The sequence below is a fragment of the Bos indicus genome, chromosome 13 (assembly GCF_029378745.1).
Source record: "Bos indicus isolate NIAB-ARS_2022 breed Sahiwal x Tharparkar chromosome 13, NIAB-ARS_B.indTharparkar_mat_pri_1.0, whole genome shotgun sequence".
Classification (NCBI taxonomy): Eukaryota; Metazoa; Chordata; class Mammalia; order Artiodactyla; family Bovidae; genus Bos; species Bos indicus.
The window spans coordinates 60,539,083-60,563,479 of record NC_091772.1 but is presented as its reverse complement, the minus strand read 5'-3'; the positions used below and the strand labels follow the sequence as shown (position 1 = coordinate 60,563,479).

The window sequence follows — 24,397 nt, the reverse complement described above, 5'->3', positions numbered from 1 at the left end:
AAGAATTGGACACGACTTAGCAACTGAACTACATTTACATGCAGCCTAACAAGAAGGAAATACAGGGATGAGCTAAATCTCTCAACTACAGATTTGGTTCTTTCAGACATTCCTTCCTTTGTTCATCCCTTTAACTATATGAGCATCTTCTATGAAGAAGTACTGTGCTAGGCTGTGGGAATATAATAATGAGCAAGGCAGAAAAGGGTGAGATGAACATGCCTTTAAGATTTTACCTATAGATTAAGGACAATGGAAATTCATTGAAGAGTTTTACACAGACAAGTGACCTGTATGTACATTTTGAGTAAGTTTATTCTGGCTGGTGTGAGACAGGCAGAGAGAATACATTTGGGGAAACAGGAAAGTTATCAACAGTAGCCTATGTGACAGAGATGATGAAAGCCTGACCTATGGTGGTAGCAATGGAGATAAAAGAACTAATTAAGATGAACAAAATTTATCGTGTAAAATCAACAGCTCTGGGTGGACTGGATTAATGGTGTAAGGAGTGGAAGTGACTTTCAGATGTCTGGCTAAAGAGACTGTTGATGCCGTTCAGGGAGATAGAAAACATTCTGGAAGACAGCTCACAAGTCAGCTTTTGAACGTAAGGTTAGAATGGTTCTTTGACATGTTAAAAAGAGAACTGAACAGGCAATTAGGTATTACAAGTCTGGAGCTAAAAGTTTTCCAGCTTTAAAATATCTACCCCCCACCTCTCCCCTAGTATTCTATGTGGCAGGCATTTCTTTTCCTAATCTACAGGTAAGAAAACAGCCTAAGTAAATTCAGCAGCTTTACCAAGACCATCCAGTAGAGATGGAGCTGGGATTCAAATCCCAGATGACTGGCCTTCAAGGTGTCTTTACATTCCTATCGAACCTACCACTTCCTACATCATATGGTAGTCTTCAAACTTTAATTTCCTTATTATGCCTTTAACTCCTTGAAGTCAAGATTCACTATCTAATCCATCTTTTTACATTACAGTACCCAGCCCAAGGCATTGCATTTTGTAGGATGTTCAGTAAATATTATTCATCAATTAAATCAATGTTGGTTTCTTATCCAAAAACTGAAACATAAATGAAGTTGCCTCCAAAAGGCAGTGTACCCCTAAACACTTCAGGTCATCTGGTACAGAGCTAGGAAAACTAAAAGATTAACTCAAGGGCTCTTGAGTAATTCTTCCTTCCACTCTCTCCCCCTTCCCAGTACAGCTTTTTCTATCAAATAACAGGGCCACAGTTAAAATTTGTCTTTTTTTCACACAACAATTAGAATTAAGAGAATACTAAGAAATCTAGTTTAGCAATTTTTACAATGGCTTATCTGAAAAGTCAGGGAAACTGCTTGAGTTCTGAAGGTCAATTCTCCTATCTACCACTCACAATCAAGTGTACCTTAAAAAATATATAACTTATAGAACAAGCATCACCTTTCCTTTTAATTTCTATTTTAAATGACCTTACTTAGTCTTTCCTGTCCCCATGTAATGCATAATAGATGCAACTTTTGTGGTTAACAATTTCAGATCACTTCTATTTCAAAAGCCCTCAGACTAACTGAAGACATGGCTAAGTTTTGTCCGTTAAGTTTAGCCTAATAAAAGCCAATTAATCAACTATGAAAAGTTATCTTGTTAACAAAAGTTTCCCAACTAAAGTCAGACTACAACTGCAACCAAAGCTAATTACATGGCTCTGATTGACCTATTCTTTAATAAAATGCAAGGAAAACTTATTAAATCATCAGGCTAAAATATATACTGTCAAAATCATAAGTTTATTGACATAAATGTAACAGAACTAATTAATTTCAATTATAATTCCTTTTGCCCTCTTCAGCCAGTCTCTCCCTCTAATCTCTTCTACTCCATTTGATTTCCGTTTTTCAATCTGGTAACTAAAAAAGAAAATTATAGGCTTAGTAAATGGTCCAAAATCAGAAAACTGCATAAGTCTAATCAGTTATTTGTGCTAAATATATTTTTATGGATCAATTTTCTAGTATGAGAACTGGAAAAGATTATTCTGAAACTTTCAACAATTTCCAAGCCGTGAAACAGTTCTAGGTCTTTTAAGCCTAAAATTTACTGATGGTCTCCATCTTAAAAAAAATTAAAATTACCCCTTCCATCCCTCTATCAACCATGGTGAACAAACAACAGCTCATAATCATCCAGACAGGACAAAGATGAATTCTACCGTAAAGAATGAGGAATGTGCTTATACTGCATTGACTACATGATTTAGGTCTTCTCGTTTAGAGGAAAAGCAGTTGTATGAGGAAAAAACACCTTTGAAGCAGTGGCAGACAATGACCTCTTCTCAGCAACCAAGCAGCATAAATTAGTGAGAGGATTTGTGGAACAAACTATGTATATGTTTTTGCCTTGCTGTAGAAGCAAAAGCAAACATTTAGTCATACAAACTTGTCCTTTCCTCTTTCAAAGCAGCACTGTTTAGAAGGCCAAATGAATACCAAAAGAGCCTAAGTAGTTAACACTACACAAAATTACTTGTTTCAAATGTCCACAGTTGCTTTTAATTTCTAATTATCTACTCCTTTCACATCAAGAGCAGATGTTCACTCATTAAGCATTTATCTAATACTTACTATGTACCAGGAAACATGCTTGATTGCCAGGAAGGGATCTTTTCTCTAGGCCCTAGAGAATAAAGAGAAAGTAACTCTGCCCTCCAACAAAGAGAACAGACCATTACAATCACAAGCAATCAGTACTTGAAAGAATAAAGTCAGGGTACTCTTGCAGGAATTGAAGGGAAGTCAAGTCACCCACCAACCCATTACCGTGCATTCAATAAATATCTGTGGAGTACCTCAATGTTTGGGAAAGGCAGTCAAGGAAGAAATAACACCTATACTCAGTTTTGAAGGATGCACAGGAATTATCAGGTGAAAAACACCAAAACAAGAAATCACAAAGCCCTTCTTTAAGCAAGTTAGGAATTTTAAAGACTGTAATTTGTATCCCCAAATGACCAAAAGCTGGCATACCCTGTAGTCCTCTATAAGAAGCATATCAGATCAACAATCTTTTAATATCTGATTTAGCGCACTCTACTCCACTGCTACTGTGTGTGCCTCTCTCCTCTGTCCTGAAATAATGATTAATTCACAACCACTGCACTCGAGATCTCATTCTTTCCTTTTCTACTCCTCAAACAAATCAGTTCTACTGTAGAGATGCCGAGGTCACAAAGGAAAATGCCTAGAAAGGGCAAGTAGCTAGAGTATGTAGATGATCCTTAAAAGTGTGATTCCTTCTCAGTTTTAAAAATAAGAAATCAAGGTTTTTGCAGGTAACTCCTGTTTTCAGTAATGGCAGACTAGGTGAAGTTTCCTACTGAGGAACGAAGATAATGGCTTTAACACCCCCCCTCCCCGCCACTTCCCTCTTCCTCTGCTCATCTGTCTCACTTAAAAAAAAATTTTTTTTTTAATTAGAGAATAATTGCTTTATAATAATGTGTTGGTTTCTGCCATACATCATCATGAATCAGCCATAGGTATACATGTATCCCCTCCCTCCTGAACAACGCCCTCATCTCCCTCCCCATTCCATCTTCAAGGTTGTCATAGAGCACTGGGTTGAGCTCCCTGTGTCAAACAGCAAATTCCCACTTGCTATCTATTTTACATAGGGTAATGTGCGTGTTTCCATGCTATTCTCACAATTCATTCCACTCCTTCTTTCCCCGAGTCCACAAGTCTGTTCTTTACATCTGACAAACAAGCATACAGCCAAAAGTGAAGAGAAAATGAGAACTCAGAGAAGAAAGCAAACAAGGAAGCACAAAGGGTCTTTGTTTGATCCCCTAAAATTAGAACGTTGTTCTGACAGAAAGCAAAGCCCCAGGGTTCTGACAAGGTAAGGAGTCATAATAAATAATGAATACATATTTATTATTAAAAATTTATTCATAATTAGTAAACAGGTAAATAAATGGAAGGGAGGAGGGAAGGAGGGAGGAGAAAGGCGATTTGTCACAATAAGCTGAGACTTCAGAGTCACAATCTTAGGGTGGAAGTGAACAGAAAGTAAAAGATTCAGGGAAGAGTTACAGTCCTACTACAGAGGGAGTATCTTCAGTGAAGCCTGTTTTAAGGTGACCTCTAGATCACCTGTGTCCACAGATAACCTGACACAAGCAAGTTCTCTGTGGAGAAAACAACCTTGCTATGGGCTTCAAATGAATCTTATAAATAAATAATTTCTCAAATACAACATCCAGCTTGTAACAGAGTAAGAACTAGCAGAAAAAGAACATTTAACAACAACAAAAAAAAACCCTACAGACTTCTGATCTCAAACTCAAGGAAACAACTACGTTGACCACCCTTACAGAAATGAAATAAACTTCAGACTATCTGCAGGGAACAGAATATTTTAAAAATAGCCCATTTCAGGGCTTCCCTGATGGTTAAGAATCCACCTGCCAATGCAGGGGACACGGGTTCGATCTCTGCTCCGGGAAAATCCCACATGCTGTGGAACACCTAAGCCCAAATGCCACTACTGAGCTCGCGTGCTGCAACTATTGAAGCCCATGCACCTGGAGCCTGTGCGCTGCAACAAGAGCAGCCCGTGCAATGAGAAGCCTATGCACGGCAATAAGGAGCAGCCCCCACCTGACACAACTAGAGAAAGCCCGCGTGTAGCAATGAAAAGCCAGTGCAACCACACAAAGAAGTGAGATACACTATATATTAAAATAGTCAAATAAAAAAAAGACAGCACCAAAAGCTGGTGAGGATGTAACAGAAACTAAATTAGAACAACAGAAACTGACTGACTTCTGATGAGACTATAACATGGTACAGGAACCTTGGAAAAATTTGGTCACTGATTACAATGTTACATAAACACTTACCATAAACTCAGCATTCCCCCCCAGGTATTTACTCAAGTGAATGTATGTTCACACAAAAACTGGCATACAAATGTAGACAGAAGCTTTATTCATAATTGCCAAAAAAAAAAAAAGGGGAAACAACCAAGATGTCTAGGTGAATGGATAAACAAATGGTATATGTATAATTACACAATGGAAAATAAGTTATTTATTTGTACAACATGGATGAATAAATATATATTTGTTAAGGAGCCAGATCCAAAAAGCTAGATATTCTATGTTTCCAGTAAGACGTACCGAAAAAGACAGAACAAGAATGACTGACACATGGAAATGCTACTGTTCTGTTTACTATTAATTTGCTACTCTAAGTATTCTCAAAACCCACAGAACTGTCCACGACAAAGAGTGGACATTACTGGTTGCAAATTCCTAGCTCCATCCAATGAGAGCACCTAGAAGCTGTGCTAATGAATAGCAACAGGAATCAGTAGCGTCCAAACCTTGGTTTCTCAATACCTTTCTCCAATAAAAAGGAATGAGGGCTCTTCAGAGAAATGGCTGATTCTAGGATTGAGTCAGGGAAAATATAAGAAAAGGACATAACTGGTAAAAATCGAAATACAGCCCACAATTTAATTAACAGTGCTAATTAACAGTGTATCAGTGCTAATTTCTTAGTTCAATAAAGTGTCATGGTTATGTGATATGTTAACTTTAGGGGAAGTTGGGTGAAGGGTATGTGAGGATTCTATCTTTGCAACTCCTGTAAGTTTAAAATTATTTCCAATTAAAAGTTAAATACAGACAATACTACGTGCTAGAGAGATATGGAACAATTGAATACTCTCTTACACTGCTAGTGGGAATGCAAACTAGTATAGCAAAGCCCTTCTGGAAACAGTTTGGCAGTTTCTTAGAAAGTTACAAATTTTCATATAACCTGGCAACCCTACCATGTTCATAAAGCCTATACAAGTGCATTTACAGCAGCTCAACTAATAATCACCAAAAAAATCTTAAATGGATAAGCAAACTGTTGTCCATCCATACAGTGCCATTCTACTTAACGATAAAAAGGAACTGACCACTGGTATACATAATTTCAATGAATCTCAAAAGCAATAAATAAGCCAGTTTTCAAAATATTATATATTGCCTGATTCAATTTATGTAACATTCTCAAAAAGATAAAACTATAATAACTGAGAATAGAAGAGTGGTTGCCAGAGAATAGGGGTGGGAGGCTGGGTAATATTGGGAGGTGATAGAATTGTTCTATGTCTTGGTTGTGATGGTGGCTACTTCCCTGGTGGCTCACACAGTAAAGAATCTGCCTGCAAGGCAGGAGACTGGGTTTGCTCCTTGGGTTGGGAAGATTCCTGGAGAAGGGAATGGCCACCCACTACAGTATTCTTGCCTGGAGAATTCCATGGACAGAGGAGCCTGGCAGGCTACAGCCCATGGAGTTGCAGAGTTGGACACGACTGAGTGACTAACACACAGAAAGGAAATCAGTTTTACTGTATATTAATTAAAAAAATAAAATTTAAAAAAGGGGGAAAATTCTATCATATGCCGTATCCTAAAACATAGGATAACATGAGGGACAAATTTGAAATATGGAAAGGAAAAAGACTTAGCAAAGCTGATACAAGAAGAAATGAAAATCCTGAATATCTAGCCATTTCCATTTCAATCACTATGATAATTGGCTATCACTTTTCAACCTCCTTTCCATCCTGCTGCTGCTGCTGCTGCTAAGTGGCCTTAGTCATGTCCGACTCTGTGCGACCCCATAGACGGCAGCCCACCAGGCTCTCCCGTCCCTGGGATTCTCCAGGCAAGAACACTGGAGTGGGCTGCCATTTCTTTCTCCAAAGCATGAAAGTGAAAAAATAAAGTGAAGTCGCTCAGTCGTGTCCGACTCCTAGCGACCCCATGGACTGCAGCCCACCAGGCCCCTCCGTCCATGGGATTTTCCACGCAAGAGTACTGGAGTGGGTTGCCATTGCCTTCTCCTCCTTTCCATCCTAAGCTATGCAGTTTTCCTACTGCGTAGCTTAATATTTCTATAACACTTTTTATCACTGTGCCTAGCCATGCTGAATATGTTTCATGAATATTTGATGAACTGATATTAAGACAGCAACAGACAATATACTGGCAAAAATCAAACCTGTCTGCATATGGATCTGCTCCTCTTCAACAATGAGAAAAGCAGTTTGGCTGTACAGTGGGTATTTGATCTGTAGCTGATTTTAAAGTTGCTCTTCGGTCTTACATGTAAATTTTATCACACACATCACTAACACCAGAAGTAAAACAGTCATACTATCACTTCCCAATGAGATATGAATTTAGTCAATATGTGTGGGAGATGCTTCTTTAGAGCCATGAGCTTTTATGAGGCCATGTAATTTACCCATGTGATGAGCATCCTTGATAGAACTACAGAAACAATATAGTGCTCTGTTACTGAAAAACATGAACCTTGAATTTATAAGGCCTCATGAGGTGGTAGAAAGAACAGGAACACTTGAGCCATGAAGACCAAATATGGCTCTGGGACTGTCATTTAACCTATCTGATTCCACTGAGGAAACTGCAGGATATAAGGAGTAACAGTCTCTCCCTCTCCCTCCTTTATTATCATGGAGGCAGGTTACCTAGGAGACAATCATACTTCTTGCAGATGATCAATAATCAATAAAAAATAGGGTGGGTTGTCCTCAATTCAGTTCAGTTCAGTCGCTCAGTTGTGTCTGACTCTTTGTGACCCCATGAATTGCAGCACGCCAGGCCTCCCTGTCCATCATCAACTCACGGAGTTCACTCAAACTCACGTCCATCGAGTTGGTGATGCCACCCAGCCATCTGATCCTCTGTCGTCCCCTTCTCCTCCTGCCCCCAATCCTTCCCAGCATCAGAGTCTTTTCCAATGAGTCAACTCTTTCGCATGAGGTGGCCAAGTACTGGAGTTTCAGCTTTAGCAACATTCCTTCCAAAGAACACCCAGGACTGATCTCCTTTAGAATGGACTGGATGGATCTCCTTGCAGTCCAAGGGACTCTCAAGAGTCTTCTCCAACACTACAGTTCAAAAGCATCAATTCTTCGGAGACTTGCCAAAAACAAATAGGTTGGAAACAGGACAGCAAACATCATCTATCCAGCTTCCAAATCTAAAGAAATGTGAATGTCTATACCTATACTGTTTCTTGGGATTTAAAATGATCACTTCTGAACATAACAAGCCCAGTGAAAGTGAAAGTCACTCAGTCGTGTCCAACTCTTTGTGACCCCATGGGCTGTAGCCTACTAAGCTCCTGTCCATGGAATTCTCCAGGCAAGGATACTGCAGTGGGTAGCCATTCCCTCCTCCAGGAGTTCTTCCCAACCCAGGGATCAAACCCAGGTCTCCTGCACTGCAGACAGATTCTTTACCAGCTGGGCCACCAGGGAAGCCCAGACCTATGTAATACCTTTCCCATGTTACAACAGGTGAATCTGAACAACTTTTACAATGTCACAGAGGGCAAGTGACTTTAAAATATTCTGTCTAGATTCAAAACCTATTCATTCTGCTTTACAGCAAACATATATACTCTATTTAGCTCATGCAGTCTCTTTTCATCCACTTTTTAAAGCTGAGATAAAATCCACACAACATCACATCTATTATTTTAAAGTGCACAATTCAGTGGTTTTTCTAATGTTTTTAACATGCAACCATCACTACCATATGATTACCTTCACTTCCAAAGAAAACAAACATCCCACAGTAGTCACTCCTAATAACTCTCCACTCCCCCCCTCCACGTCTTAACAACTATTCATCCGCTTTCTGTCTTTATAGATTTGCCTATTCTGGACATTTCATAAAAGCAGAATCACACAATACATAACTCTAAGTGTCTGGCTTCTTCCATTTAGCATGTTTTCAAGGTTCATTCATGATGTAGCTTTATAATAGTTCATCCCTTTTTACAGCTGAATCCACTGTAAGAATATACCACATTTTGTTCATCCATTCATCAGTTGATGGACATTTGTTTTCACTTTACGGACATTATGACTAATGCTGCTATGAACATTCTATGCAAATTTTCCACAGTGTTTTTAAAAAGTCAATCAGCTATTAAATTGAATTATGTGTTAAAGATTTTCATGATAAATAATTAGTATTTTTAAGTGTGATTTGATTGCCAACACTAAAAACCAAATTAATGTTTAGTTTCTTATAAGAAGAAATGAGAAAAGATAGGTAGGTCTGTCTTTTTGCTAACAATGATTCTGCATTCCGGCATTGACCACATCACTTTGGATCTGCTGACTGATTATGCAGTCAAAGATGCCATAGGTAAACCTGGACAATTCTACACATTTATCTTACTGGCCTGACTCCTGCAGGTATTTCAGTTAGCAATCCCTGACCTTCACTAAACATATAAATTAATAAATATATAAATAAAACTATTTAAAAAAGATAACTAGGGAAAAATACAGGCAAAGAAAATGTTCAGCATAATCAGATGCAACAGTAATAAGCCCATTTAAGCTCTCAATTTAAGACCATTTGCTCCTTGATTTAGTTTCCATTACTAGTTCAATTAGAGCTTAAAAAACAAAAATCATGGAGTAGTTCGCAGTATGTTTTCAGCCAATTAGAAAATACAGAACTGACTAAATTTATAGACAATTTTCAGTGATCAAGACCCTCCTCCCTCTACTCCAACAGCATATATTGCGTATCTCTTCCATTTAGCACTGTCACTGTACTGTTTACACATCTGTCGCCCTAGCCAAACAAAGCTTCAAAGGCAGAGAATATTGCCTTTGCATCCTCAGGAGTCTACCACTGAAGCTGACACACAGAATACCATGCAGAAAACATTTGTTGGATACTGTGACACCTAAGCAATAAAAAACAAAGCAAGAGGTATAATTCTCCCAGACCGCAGACAATACTATGTATGTATATATGTGTGTATGTGTTAGTCGCTCAGTTGTGTCCAGCTCTTTGTGACCTCATGGACTGTAGCCTGCCTCTGTTCATTGGATTCTCCAGGCAAGAATGCTGGAGTGGCTTGCCATTCCCTTCTCTAGGGGATCTTCCCAACCCAGAGACTGAACTCGGGTCTCCTGCTCTGTAGGCAGATTCTTTGCAGTCTGAGCCACAGGAAAGCAGACAATACTACAAAGCTACAATAATCAAAACAGTGTGGTATTGATACAAAACCAGCCATATGGATCAATGTAACAGAATAGGGCCCAGAGATAAAGCCATACACCTAGAGGCAATTAATCCTTGACAAAGCTGGCAAGAATATAAAATATTCTTTCTCAGCAAATGGTGCTGGGAAAGTAAATCAATGAAGTTAGACCACACCCTCACACTATGCACAAAAATAAATTCAAAATGCTTTATAGACTTAAACATAGGACACAACTCTATAAAACTCCTAGAAGAAAATAAAGGCAAAATATACTCTGACATGAATTGTACCAGTATTTTCTTAGGTCAGTCTCCCAAGGCAAAAGAAATAAAAACAAAAATGGGATCTAATCAAACACATGACTTTGCACAGCAAAGGAAAACAACAACTAAAGAAACTGAAAAACCAAACCAAAACAAAACATGAAAAGACAATTTAAGGAATGGGAGAAACTATCTGCAAATATTTGCAAATTGACATGGGCTTAATCTCCAAAATAAACAAACAGTTCATACAACTCAACAACAGCAAAAACAAACAGACCTTAACAGACATTTCTCCAAAGAAGACATACTAATGGCTAGAGCGTACGTGCATGCTAAGTTGCTTTAATTGTGTCTGACTCTTTGCGACCCTATGGACTGTAATCCACCAGGATCCTCTGTCCATGGGATTCTCCAGAAAAGAATACTGGAGTGGGTTGTCATGCCCTCCTCCAAGGAATTTTCTCAACCCAGGGATCACACTTACATCTCTATGTCTCCTGCATTAGCAGGTGGGTTCTTTACCACTAGTACCATCTGGGAAGCCCTACAGATGGCCAGTAGATACATGAAAAGATGCTCAACATCACTAATTACTAGAGAAATGCAAATCAAAACTACAATGAGGTACCACCTCACACTAGTCAGAATGGCCATCATTAAAAAGTCTACAAATAACAAATGCTGGAGAGGGTGTGAAGAAGAGAGAACTCTCCTACCCTATAGGTGGAAACATAAGTATCAAAGGTAAGTTTGATACAGTTATTATGGAAAACTGTATGGTGGTTTCTCAGAAAACTAAAAATAGAATGATCTAGCAATCCTACTCCTTGGCATATACCTGGACAAAACTGTAATTCAAAAAGATATATGCAACCCTACATTCATAGCAGCACTATTCACAATAGCCAAAACATGGAAACCACCTAAATGTTGATCAACAGATGAAGGGATAAAGAAGATGTAGTGTATACACAATGGAATACTATTCAGCCATAAAAATGACATATGCAGCCACATGGATGCAAGATTATTAAAACTACATGAAGTAAGTCAGAAAAACAAATATCGTATGACATCAGCTGTATGTGGAACCCAAAATATGGCACAACTGAACCTATCTACAAAACAGAGAAAGCCTCATAGACACAGAGATCAGACTTGTGGTTGCCAAGGAGGAGGGGGGAAAGAAGAGGGGTGGGCTGGGAATCTGGGGTTGGTAGATGCAACCTACAACATTTAGAATGCATAAACAAGATCCTACTATATAGCACAGGCAACCATATCCAATCTCCTGGGATAAACCATAATGGAAAAGAATATTAAAAAAAAAAAGAATGCACACATATGTAAAACTGAGTCACTCTGCTGTGCAGCAGAGATTGGCACAACACTGTACATTAACTATATTTCAATTTAAAAAATTGTGAAAAACGATAAATCATACAAGTGTTACTGTATTAAAAATAATAAAAAGGGGAAACTGTTATTTGGAGTAAACAAATTATTTCAAACTGGAATTCATCAATGAGATTGGAAGTCCATGAGTTCCCTAAAGTAATACAAAGTAGCGTGTACAGTACATTTTTTGAAATAAAGATCTGTAGCTTTCACTACAGGCTCAGATAAATCTGTAAACCCCAGCAGAATTAAGAATTGCTAAGTTAGACAAAAGGAGAGGTGTATTTTTAACACTGCAAAATATCAATTTTTAAAAGTTAACTTGATGGGAACTCCCTGGTGGTCCAGTGGTTAGGACTCCATGCTTCTACTGCAGAGGGTACAGGTTTGATCCCTGGTTGGGAAGAGGCTGCAGGCTGCACAGCATGGTCAAAAAGGGGCGGGGGAGCTAACTTCATAATTTACATAAATATTAAACAATTAAAAATTTTAAGTATATCCCATTATTGCCGAAAGGAAGAGGGGAAGACAATGTATCCTCGGTTTCAATTTATGTTAAAGCAGGAGACCCATGCCTGATGAATGATTAACAAAGTGTCAGTTCCCAGAAAAGATACAGTGGCATTCAGAGTCAGATGAGGACACCAATTTTATACAAGGGAACTTGTTTTGCTTCACATTATTGCTTAAACAAATTTAAGAACTCAAATTTATTCACAAGTGCCCAAACTCTAATCGTTCGGTCCCACATTTTAAAGTATAACCCCTGAATTATATGTGGAAAGGAAACTGCTTGAGGATCAGAAAGATACACTTTAAAATGGTCTTTTCTAAACTTAAAATCAAGACTATTTTCAGATCGGCATCCCCTCGAACCTTAAAACTGTTAAGACACTCAATTACTGAACTTTCTCAACTAGTGCTTACACGTAGCCTTTTAAAAACTCAAAACACAAGGAGAAAATAGTATTTGTAATAATGGATAAATGATCAAGACTTTTGGACTTAAGGTCACTGGTTTGGAGGCCCTGTACTCTGCCCAAATGGCCTGATGTCTGAGGGGACCAGAATCTCAGCATATCTGTAACTCTCCCTGACACAGTCCATTGGCTGAAAAATTCTGATTTAACTAAAAAGATCATGAGCTGAACTGTCAAAATCCACGCAGTTGGCTGAGAAAACTATTTTCATAGTGCTCCTTTAAGAGATACACAATTCATCTTTCGCAGCTTTCAAGTACAGCTCACTAATATACTACCATTTCTTCTGGGAGGTCATCCATTCGGAGGTCACTGGCACAAGAAAACCAAAACAATAAACACAACCTAAACCTCCTAACCCTATGGCTTGAAAGAATAAGCCAAAAGAAAACAGGTCAATGGTGGAAATAAATGAAGATTAAATGAAGCGATCTTCTTTCCTCTATTTTAAAATGATTCTCCCTCATCTATCAAACTAATGCCATAAGTAATGGTGTTTTATTTTTTCAACTGGGGAAAAATATAGAGGTAAAAAAGTTAACAATTTAGCTCCTTGACAGTTCACCATACCCACTCCAACCCTCAAATTCCAAGATCCCAAGAGCACACTGAAAAGCAAGAAAACTACCTGGTTCAAAGCTAACTGTAAATTTTTTTAGATCTGTTAAGGGTCTGAATTTGGAATATAAATTTCACAATAACACCTGATATAATCCTAACAAGGGCTTCCCTGATAGCTCAGTTGGTAAAGTATCTGTCTGTAATGCAGGAGACCTCAGTTTGATTCCTTGGTCGGAAAGATCCACTGGAGAAGGGATAGGCTACCCACGCCAGTGTTCTTGGGCTTTCCTGTGGCTCAGCTGGTAAAAAATCTGCCTGCAATGTGGGAGACCTGGGTTTGATCCCTGGGTTGGGAAGATCTCCTGGGGAAGGGAAAGGCTACCCACTCCAGTATTCTGGCCTGGAGAATCCCTGGAGAATGGGCAGAGGAATCTGGCGGGCTACAGTCCATGAGATCGCAGAATCGGACATGACTGAGCGACTAACACTATACTACTCTAGCACATACAAATATTTCTGAATCATTCTGCTGTATATCTGAAACATTATAAGTCAACCACACTTTAATAATACCTAAATCAAACATCCCCAAGCAGTTTGATCTGAATTAACACAGTTCTACCTCAAACACTTGACATAAGCATGAAGTACAATACTGTTTCCAGTAATATAAAATACAATAAATGGTGGGCAAAGAAGCTATCACCTGTGTCTTTTTACCAGGCAACACAGTGAAATAAAGTCACAATCTGCTACTCTATTCCACTTGCCACCACCCTCTGGAACCAAAAGATTTGTTGTGACCTACAGTAATCTAAAGTATAACCCATATATGTATGTAATAACTATCATTTGAGTGTCTCTTATAAGCCAGACATGGTATTAGATGTAGATTCCCATTTTAGAAATAAACACGGATTCAGAGGATAAATAACCTGCCAAATATCACAGGACTACTAAGTAACTGAGGCCAGATTTGAACCCAAGTCAAATACGTTTCAAAGCCTAAACAGGAAATTAGTTTTACTAATTTAACACTATTTCCCCAATTCTTCACACTGATTCAACAACAACCTATCATTTGTAATATTAAAATGAAATGGATTTCTTTAAATTTGGAGGCAAGGTGAGGGGTGAGAGATTTGAGTTTTGACAATCTGGAGTCTTTGTTATTCTCTTACCTGAACGGGCTGGCCACAATGTCACAGTGGTATAAAAAATCAGATTTGAAAAGATGGGACAACTCCCAAGGCAGATGGCTATTTGTATTCATTCTATACAGAGTCACGAATATACAGAGGACTGTAAGTACTGATGAAGACAGGTTTCTGCTATGCCTAAAGGTGTGTGTGTATGATTTAAGAACACAGAGCAAAGAAAGCAAGTTAGTGGATTACCTGAGTGAGCAAGACACAGAGAAGATGTTAATGCAGGAAAAAGTTCTCCTCCAAACATATGCCCAACACACAATACACAAGTTAATTCCCAAACTGTGATCAAAGAACCATCAGGAATAAGATCTCTGATCTCAGGTTCACAAGTCCATAGGTGAGTAAACTTTGAACTTTCCCCAAGTCTGAGATGGAAAGTCACTTTTCTATCTAGAAGCAACAGAACCCTAGATTCACCAAGACTGGATAACACCCTGACCGTGTTCACTGTAGATGAGTAACTGAGGCAATCTACACTGGGCATGAGTTACATACTGACCCACCCCTAAGCAGCAATTCAGTACCTCACCCATCCAACAGGCCACATCGGAAACAGGAAGTACAGGTTGAAAGGCCTCACTGAAAAATAAGGACTCCTGGCAGCAGAAAATGAGAATCAAGAGTATAGGCACTGGCAATGAACACACAGTTGTCACTGACAGGGAAGGAAAAGGTACCTGGCATTTTATAAATTATCTCCTTTAATTTTCAGTTGTGAAGTGAAAGTCGCTCAGTTGTGTCCGACTCTTTGTGACCTAAATTCTCCAGGGCAGAATACTGGAGTGGGTAGCCATTCCCTTCTCCAGGGGATCTTCCCAACCCAGGGATCGAACTCAGGTCTCCTGCATTGCAGGCAGATTCTTTACCAGCTTGAGCCACAGGGAAGCCAAGAATACTGGAGTGGGTAGCCCATCCTTTCTTCAGCAGATCTTCCAGACCCAGGAATCAAAACAGGGTCTCCTGCATTGCACGCGGATTCTTTACCAACTGGGCTATGATAACCAGCTGGTGCTTTAGTTATTAATCTTCACAAGAATATTCTGAGGTAAGTACTGACGCCCATTTTATAGATGAAGGAACAAAAGGCTAATAAATAAGTTGCCCAAGGTAGTTGCTATCCCAATTGCAGAGATGACAAAATCCAGGCTTAAGAGTTAAGTAAACTTGGTCACTAAACCCAAACTTGGTCTCATTCCAAAGCTGAAGCTTTTTCCAACTCTCCTGCTGGCTCCCTCCCTTAGTTCCCCCAGTAATCTTTTTTTCTTTTTTTATTGAAGGACAATCTCTTTACAGAATTTTGTTGTTTTCTGTCAAATCTCAACATGAATCAGACACAGGTATACATATACCCCCTCCCCTCCTGAACCTCCCTCCCCATCCCACCCCTCCAGGTTGACACAGATACCCTGTTTTAGTTTCCTGAGCCATACAGCAAACTCCTGTTAGCTATCTATTTTACATATGGTAATGTTAAGTTTCCATATTATTCTTTCCATATATCTCACCCTCTCCTCCCCTCTCCCCATGTCCAGAAGTCTATTCTCTATGTCTGTTTCTCCACTGCTGCCCTGTAAATAAATTCTTCAGTACCATTTTTCTAGACTCCATATATGTGCATTAGAATATGATACTTATCTTTCTCTTTCTGACTCACTTCGCTCTGTATAATAGGTTCTAGGTTTATCCACCTCATCAGAACTGACTCAAATGTGTTCCTTTTTATGGCTGAGCCCCAGTAATCTTAAAGAATTTCATTAAGAATCAGAAATCCTGAATCCACTGCCCACCAAATTTCTGCAGCTGTTTCAGAAACTATACCTAAATACAAAGCCAATATGAGTTTTCATAAGAAAACACTCCAGAAAGCTGCTGCTATGGCTTCTCTGCCTTTTGGCTAAGATCAAGTGCAGAAAGCTGCCAAGTTACGACAAAATGACACTCAATTTTAAGTTTGAGGTCAAGGACCATCTAGAGATCAGGTAGGCACAGCACCTACCTGAAATACACCAGGCACTCACGGCTTGTTGAAAGAATTAACATCGTTTCACCGGTTATAAATCCAATAAGGTCAAACGGCTATTTTGTACTTTCTGATATGACATGATTAAATTTTTAGGAAAATAATTTATCCATTCATTTTAACAAGGTTGCTTTCTTAAAAACTATAGAACATTAATGAGGTAGCTAAATTGAGAAATGCCCACTAGGGCATTAGTCATAACTTCAAAAAATTGCAAGTATTCACTTTTCCAAGTAGATTAAAAAGTTTCAGCTAATAAAAATCTGTCAAAAAAATCCACAAGACCAGAAAGTGTGAAAAGAAAAAAGTGGCCAATATAAAGGCATTTAAGACATGACACATATAAAATTATAAAACAGTATTCTAAGTATACCCCGGTATTTAACCCTAAAACCCTCACTTCAGGTAACACATACTTTCTATGCAAGAAAACACTATCATCACTAATGTAATAAAAGCTTGCCCACCATAGTAACTGTTGCTAAGTACATTTCTTATGTCTAAGGCTGAAAGACACATGCTTTGTAGAAACCAGTGAAAAGTCACTCCTAGTATGATACTATTAATTCTCTCACCTTAAACTTTTAAAAAGATAATACTTGATTTCTATAATGTGAAGGAGAAAAAGTTTGGTCAACAAGTAGGTCAGCTGAACTCTGCCTTGGAGAAACTACCAATTGCCTATAACCCAATGTAAATATTTGTTACAATGACAGCAGTTCCTTTTTCTTAATAATTCTACAGGAATTGTTTCCTTTGAAAAGCTAGATGGCTTAGATCTCTATTAAGGAACAACTAAATAATACAGTACCATTTTAAATTATCCATTTTAGGAGTTCAAAGAAATTTGGGTGTATGAAGACACTAACATTCTTATGAAACAAACTTGGTCCAGGTCACCCAACGAATTAATTGTGACAGACCAAGGATCAAATCCAATTCTCATTTTAAATTAAGGATCACAAGCATTACTTAAAACAGTAAGTCCTTACCTAATCCAATGCCAAATCACGTAATTCTGTTTCTGAACTTATACAAATTGTACTGTAATATTTATGCAAAAGATGTCAAACAATTGTCAAAACAATTATCATAAACATAACAGTTAACATCTTTTGGGCACTTACTGTGTTAGGTGCTATGCTAAATGTGTTATGTGTTACCTCAATCAATCCTCACAATGACTGCATGAAGAAAATGAGGCAGAGAGAGATAACCTATGTAAGGTAAAATATAGAAAAAGGACAGGATGGAGGTACACAGAGAATATATTCTTAAAGCCACAAATCCCCACTGCCTGGACCAGGATTCTAGGCCAGCTGTAGGACTGAGATGCTTGGTTTAGTCACTTAACCTTCAGGTGGCCCAATTTCCTTTACTCTAAACCTAAAAGTCACACAGATAATCACAAAAGTCCTTCATATCCTGAAATGCTCTAATTTTGTAATCATGTTTCTATTCAGGTAACTAACTCAAAGAGAAACTGTCTTATTTCCTCCATCCTCTGAAGTTCCCTTCACTAAAGTTGAGAGTCCACATTTTATGTATCTAATCAGTAACATACGGATAAACAACAATAAAGCCTTTCTTAAAAGTCAGAAGTCTTTTCTGCAATTATGATTCCAAAATCGTATTTTTTTTAAACTGTTTTGGCTTTTTTAGAAATTAATAGTTGATTTACGGTGTTACAGTAGTTGCAGGTGTATAGCAAGGTGATTTAGTTATACACACATACCCAAGTCTTATTTATGGCTGCTACAGGTCTTCACTGCTGTGCATGGGCTTCCTCTAGTAGACGTGAGAGCAGGCTATTCACTGCGGTCTTTTCTCGTTGGGGAGCAGAGGATCTAGGCGCACTCACTCCAGTAGTTGCAGCATGCAGGCTCAGCAGTCATGGTGCATAGACTTAGTTGCTCTGTGGCATGTGGAATCTAGACCAGGAATGGAACCCGTGTCCCCTTTACTGGCAGGCATATTCCTATATACTGTACAACCAGGCAAGTCCCCAAATCTTATTCTTAGCCCCAAGTGGCCAGTGACAATGACTGGACTTCCCTGGTGGTCCAATGGTTGAGAATCTGTCTGCCAATGCAGCAGACACGGGTTCGATCCCTGGTCCAGGAAGTTTCCACATGCTGTGGGGCAACCTAGCCTGTGCCCTAGAGCCTGTCCTCTGCTACAGGAGAAGCTACCTCAATGAAAAGCCTGTGTATCGCAACTAGAGAAAGTCCATGCAGCAACAAAAGTCCAGCTCAGCCAAAAAAAAAAAGGGGGGGGGGGAGGCAATGACAGGGAGAAAAGACCTTGTAACAATTTCGGGTTGGGGTAGGAAGTGTGAAAGAACAGACTACTGTACATAGGTGGTTATCAATTCCTAAAAAATAATCACCCATTTTCAGCTCTTCGAAAAAAACAGAAAGTCTTTAAAGGATTGTCAAATAAACTCGATGCTTTATTCAGCTAATAAAGATGAAGGAATTATCCAGGATGCTTATTATAGGCATGGAAGAATCATCAATTTATAGAAATTCTACCAAAATGGCCTAGAACTCTAGAATCTATGTTTTACCAAGCTGTTCATCTAGCCCCTTCAAACTTCATCTAATGACACATGACATCTAGGAAGTGTGTAAGGATGTGTAAAGATGCTTACACATCGAGGAAGAAGCCTGCTGCTGCTAAGTTGCCTCAGTCGTGTCCGACTCTGTGCGACCCCATAGACAGCAGCCCACCAGGCTCCCCCGTCCCTGGGATTCTCCAGGCAAGAACACTGGAGTGGGTTGCCATTTCCTTCTCCAATGCAGGAAAGTGAAAAGTGAAAGTGAAGTCGCTCAGTCGTGTCCAACTCTTAGTGACCCCATGGACTGTAGCCCACCAGGCTCCTCCATCCATGGGATTTTCCAGGCAAGAGTACTGGAGTGGGGTGCCATTGCCTTCTCCAGGAAGAAGCCTAGGTTCCACTTAACACCATTATTCTGTGAGGTCTTCCAGGACCAAATTTCCACTTTACAGAATAATCTCTGCTGTCTTTGTTCTCCAGAAAATAATCCCTGAAAGATTCTTAAATAAAGTAAGCAAAACCCCTCTAATTAGTTTTCTTTCAAAATTCCTAATTAGTTTCCTATTGTCACTGCAACAAACTACCACAAACATCAGTTCAGTTCAGTCGCTCAGTCGTGTCCAACTCTTTGTGACCCCATGAATCACAGCACCCCAGGCCTCCCTGTGCATCACCAACTCCCGGAGTTCACTCAAACTCATGTCCATCGAGTTGGTGATGCCACCCAGCCATGTCACCCTCTGTTGTCCCCTTCTCCTCCTGCCCCCAATCCCTCCCAGCATCAGTCTTTTCCAATGAGTCAACTCCAAAGTATTGGAGTTTCAGCTTTAGCATCAGTCCTTCCAATGAACACCCAGGACTGATCTCCTTTAGAATAGACTGGTTGGCTCTCATTGCAGTCCAAGGGACTCTGAAGAGTCTTCTTCAACACCACAGTTCAAAAGCATCAATTCTTTGCTGCTCAGCTTTCTTCACAGTCCAACTCTCACATCCATACATGACCACTGGAAAAACCATAGCCTTGACTAGACGGACCTTTGTTGGCAAAGTAATGTCTCTGCTTTTGAATATGCTATCTAAGTTGTCATAACTTTCCTTCCAAGGAGTAAGCGTCATAAAACAACACAATTTATTATCTCACAGTTTCTATAGACTAGAAGTGAGGTAGGGTTGGCTGGATTCTCTATTTAGGGTCCTGCAAGGCCAAAAATCATGGTGTCTGTAGGGCTATGTTCCTTGGTGGAAATTCTGGGGTAGGGAATCTGCTTTCAAGCTCATTCAGACTGCTGGCTGAAAGAGGTTCCTTTTGAGCACAGGACTAAGGTCCCTATTTCCTTGCTGGTTGTCAGCTGGTATTGATGGCATTCCTTCTTGTGCTTACTACGTGGCCCCCTCCAGGAATGGCAGGTTGAGTCCCTCTCATGCTTCAAATCTAACTCTAGCTGGACAAAGCTGTCTGCTTTCATGTGAACAGATTGGACCTACCTACCCAGAAAATCCAGGATAACCATTTTGTTAGAATTCTTAAACCACAGTTATATCCGAAAAGTCCCTTTTGCCACAAAACAGTAACAAACTCAGATTCCAGAGGATCTTTGGAATAGAGTCCACCCTAATGGCCTCCAAAGACTTATACCTCTCCCAAATGCAAAAACCATCCAATTCATCATAAGGTCTCATTTCATTAAAGCATCAACTCAAAGTCCATAAATTTCATCTAAAGTTCATCAATTCAAAACTCCCAAATCTCACCATGTAAAGCAGGTATGGATGAAGCTCTGGGTATAAAACATTAAGTGCAACACCCTGGAGCACAATTTCTAAAAAAAACACCAAAAAAGACAACTAGTTATCTGCTCCCAATCTGTAATGGTGAGACAAGCATAAGGCAATAGTCAAAAACATTCCAGTTCAAACAGGGAATATAACTATTAAAGAAAGCAGGCAAAACATAAGGGAAAGTGGATCCATCGGTCTAAAGCAGTTTCAAAATGTGGGCAAACTCCATTACATTTCAAACCCAGGGAAATCTCTTCTGTAACCTTCAGTTCTACCTCTTTGGGCTCTTGGTTCCAGCCTCTAAGTCACCCTTTTTTAAAAGAAAAGAAACACGTTCATATCTCTAGTTTTACCAGCCTGCTTCTTACTAGTTAAAAAAAAATCTGGGGGAGGGGAGTGGTTGAGAGCCCCCCTTTAATTTCCTACTCTATGTTTTTCAATCAAGCGGACATTCTGTTAGTAATAAAATGCTCAAGAACTTAGAGGGCTTCACGTGAATTTCACAGGAGCTCACCATTAGACCTACATCTACAAATAAACCAATACTTCGCTTGGAAATCTCCTCAGCTAAACATCCAAGTTCATCACTTTTAAGTTTTCTTTTCCACATGACCTCAGAACACAATTCTAAGTTCATTTGCCACTATGTAAAAAGATCCTCTTTTCTCCAGTTTCCAATGTATACCTCACTTCCACTTGAGTCATTACTCTAATAATCTGTTTCTAGGCCTTTTCTATCTCACGCTCCTCAAAACACTGCTGGCCTCTTCTACTGCCACTTCCAACGTTTTTAGGTAAAAGTACCCTATTTCTGGTACAAAAATGTATACCAGTGTTCTACTGCTGCCGTAACAAAACCACAAACATGGTGGCTTAAACCAACAGAAATTTATTATCTCATAGTTTCTGTAGGTCAGAAGTTAGGTGGGCTTGGCTAGGTCTTCTGCTCAGGGTTTCATATGGTCAAAATCAAGGTGTTATCCTTGTTGGAAATTGGGAAGAATCCACTTTCAAGCTCATTCAGGTTGTTGGCCAACTTCAGTTCCTTGTGGTTGTAGGACTGTGGTCTCCATTTCCTTCTTGGCTATCAGCCGGGGCTGGTCTTTGTTACTAGAGGCTCCCTGCATTCCTTCTCATGCTTTCCATGTAACTCCCTCTAGCAACTGCAAATGGAGTCCCTCTCATGATTCAATTCTCTCTGATTTCCCCTTCTGCCCCATCTCTCTTGACTCCCAGCTGGAGAAAGTTCTCTGCTTTTAAGGGCGCATGTGATTAGATTGGGCCTACCCACAAATCCAGGATAATCTCCCTGTTGTAAGATGTTTAACCCTAATAGCATCTGCAAAGGCCTTTTGCCATGTAACATATTTACAGATCCAGGAATTAAGAGTTTGGACATCTTAAGGGTGGTAGTGGTGGTCATTCTGCCCACTACAACTCCAAACCCTAAGTAAAGCTTTAAACTCAGTTCCCAAAGAAAATTTCTTTCTCCAACAGTGTGTGAAGTAAAGGTATATGTTCAGAGACAGAGACAACAGTAAAACCAAGGACTCATCCTGGAAGAGACTGGCTAAGCAAAAGAGATTAAAAATATACTTGTTTCATCCCTAAACAGTTATGCAATTAACACACTAGGTAGAAACTCACCCTTTGCTCTCCCTTAAACGTGTGCTTCTCTTCTCTACTGTATTCCATATAAAAGGATGTAACTAGACATATTTGGGTTTTGCTTTTTAAAAAAAGTTACCCCGGGGTGACCTAATTTTGTAATCAGTTGATAAACTTATCTAAGCAAACCTGAAATATTTTCATTCTTCAAGGCACACCCCCTCCTCCAACAGCAAACGAAAGTCAAGTATTTCAAAGTCACAGAAGGACAAACCTGTCTAGGTAAAACTGCAGGTGAACTTTTAAAAAACCACGAGGGAGAACTAGCATTGGTCCTGGTGTTTCAGCTCAAGGTCCACCTAGACAGTTAAGCCAAGTGACTTAGAACAAAACACTACAACAGCTACAAATATAATATTCTGAAGCCTTGCCTACTCTCAGATTATTGACCACACACTTTACCTAGATTGGAGGAACCTCATACCAAGTAGGCCCTTTAAGAAAAGCGACACGTAAGGTCTATCGAGCACTCACGACCTGCCAGGCACTGTAGTAAGCACCTGACACAAATTATCTTATTCACTCACCACAAACTTATCCTCTAAGAAATATTATCATCCCCATTTTACAGACAGAAAAACAGAGATTTAGAGAAGTTAGGTCACACAGGCAAACAGCAGTGGCACTTCTAATTGGGAATCCAGAGATGTACTGCCACTCCTTAGATGGAATGGACTCTTCCGACTCTTAGAAAAATCTTCCCTTTCTAGCTTTCTTTCCATTTCCTCTCTGCACGCCCACTTCTCATAGAATTTAGCAGTTGAAAAGGTAATCAGGCCTCCCCAATTAATTTGCCACCTCCTTGCCAGAACTCTTTCCTTCTCACAATAGCAAGAGCCAAGAAGCAACTTCTCCTGACCTCGACTTTGCTTCCCAAAAACAAACTACATAAGCTCCACCCTTCACCTGCCAAGGCAAGAAATGTTCCAATGCTGCAAAAACAAAAACACAATCGAAAAACAAAAATAAAAGTCCTACTCTTCAGAAGGTCACAAACTAACATGTAAACTCAGCCAATCTTTCATTCTATGTACCTCTCGTCTTCCACCCAAGCTCCCAACTAACCCTTAACTCCAACTCCACCCGTTCTGCCCCACTTCTAGGTACCCTTCCCCTTTATCTTCAATGACCTCGCCCCGGGTCGCCTCCACCTTGCACCCCAGTGTGCAGGTGGGAAGCCCTGCCTCGCCCAGAGGGACCTTAGGAGGCCCCCACTCCAGCAGCTCTGCTCCACAGGAAGGTCCACCCGAGCCTACACTGAGGGCATCAGTCCCCTAGACACCCTCCCCCAGCATCCCCCACTGCGGCCCCACCCCTCAAGCTCCCTTCCCCCTCTGGCGACCCCCTTCTCCAAGTTGCCCCCTAGTCCCCGCCCCAGTCCAACCCTCTCCCCAGCCATAAGCTAGACTCTAGAGCCAGCTCCCATCCTCACATCAACCTCTGCCCCCAAAGCTTCCCTCCCCGCCCTGGGGAGTGGCCCCAGGCCTCTCCGATGAGCTGCAGGGGCCTCGGATGGTGAGGGGGGGAGGGTGGGGGGCAGGGGAAGGCGAAGGGCCGCTCCGGAGTCTGCTGGAGGCGTGAGAGGCGGCCGCGCCCCGCTGCCCCGTCTGGGCCCACCCGCACCCCACAACGACCTCGTCTGGCAGCTCCCACGGTACCTGGGGTGGAAGCGGCAGCGGCGGCGGCCGCTCTCCCCTCTCCTCACACAGACAATATGGCGGCGGCGGAGGAGGAGACACACGGCTCGGCCGCCAGCCGCAGGGACCAGAGCGAGGCTGCAGCCTTCGCTGCCGGAAGCGGAAACCCCCCTCCGACCGGGAGGCGGGGAGGGACCGCTTCCGACTCCTCCCCCA

At 40.3% G+C, this 24,397-nt stretch overlaps 1 protein-coding gene across 3 annotated transcripts in view; it reads right to left on the bottom strand.

Moving 5' to 3' along the window:
- CSNK2A1 (casein kinase 2 alpha 1) overlaps window positions 1-24,342 on the bottom strand; it is a 57,799-nt gene extending 33,457 nt beyond the window's left edge. The window contains exons 1-2 of one of the 3 annotated variants that reach the window (XM_070801443.1): window positions 24,203-24,333; window positions 18,273-18,468 (exon numbers count right to left, since the gene is read on the bottom strand). The gene's annotated coding sequence lies outside the window, so the exon portion shown is untranslated. Of the gene's footprint in view, window positions 1-18,272; window positions 18,469-24,202 lie in introns of all 3 variants that reach the window. The other 2 variants (XM_070801442.1, XM_070801444.1) reach the window with 2 other exon arrangements.
- Window positions 24,343-24,397: the final 55 nt, after the last annotated feature.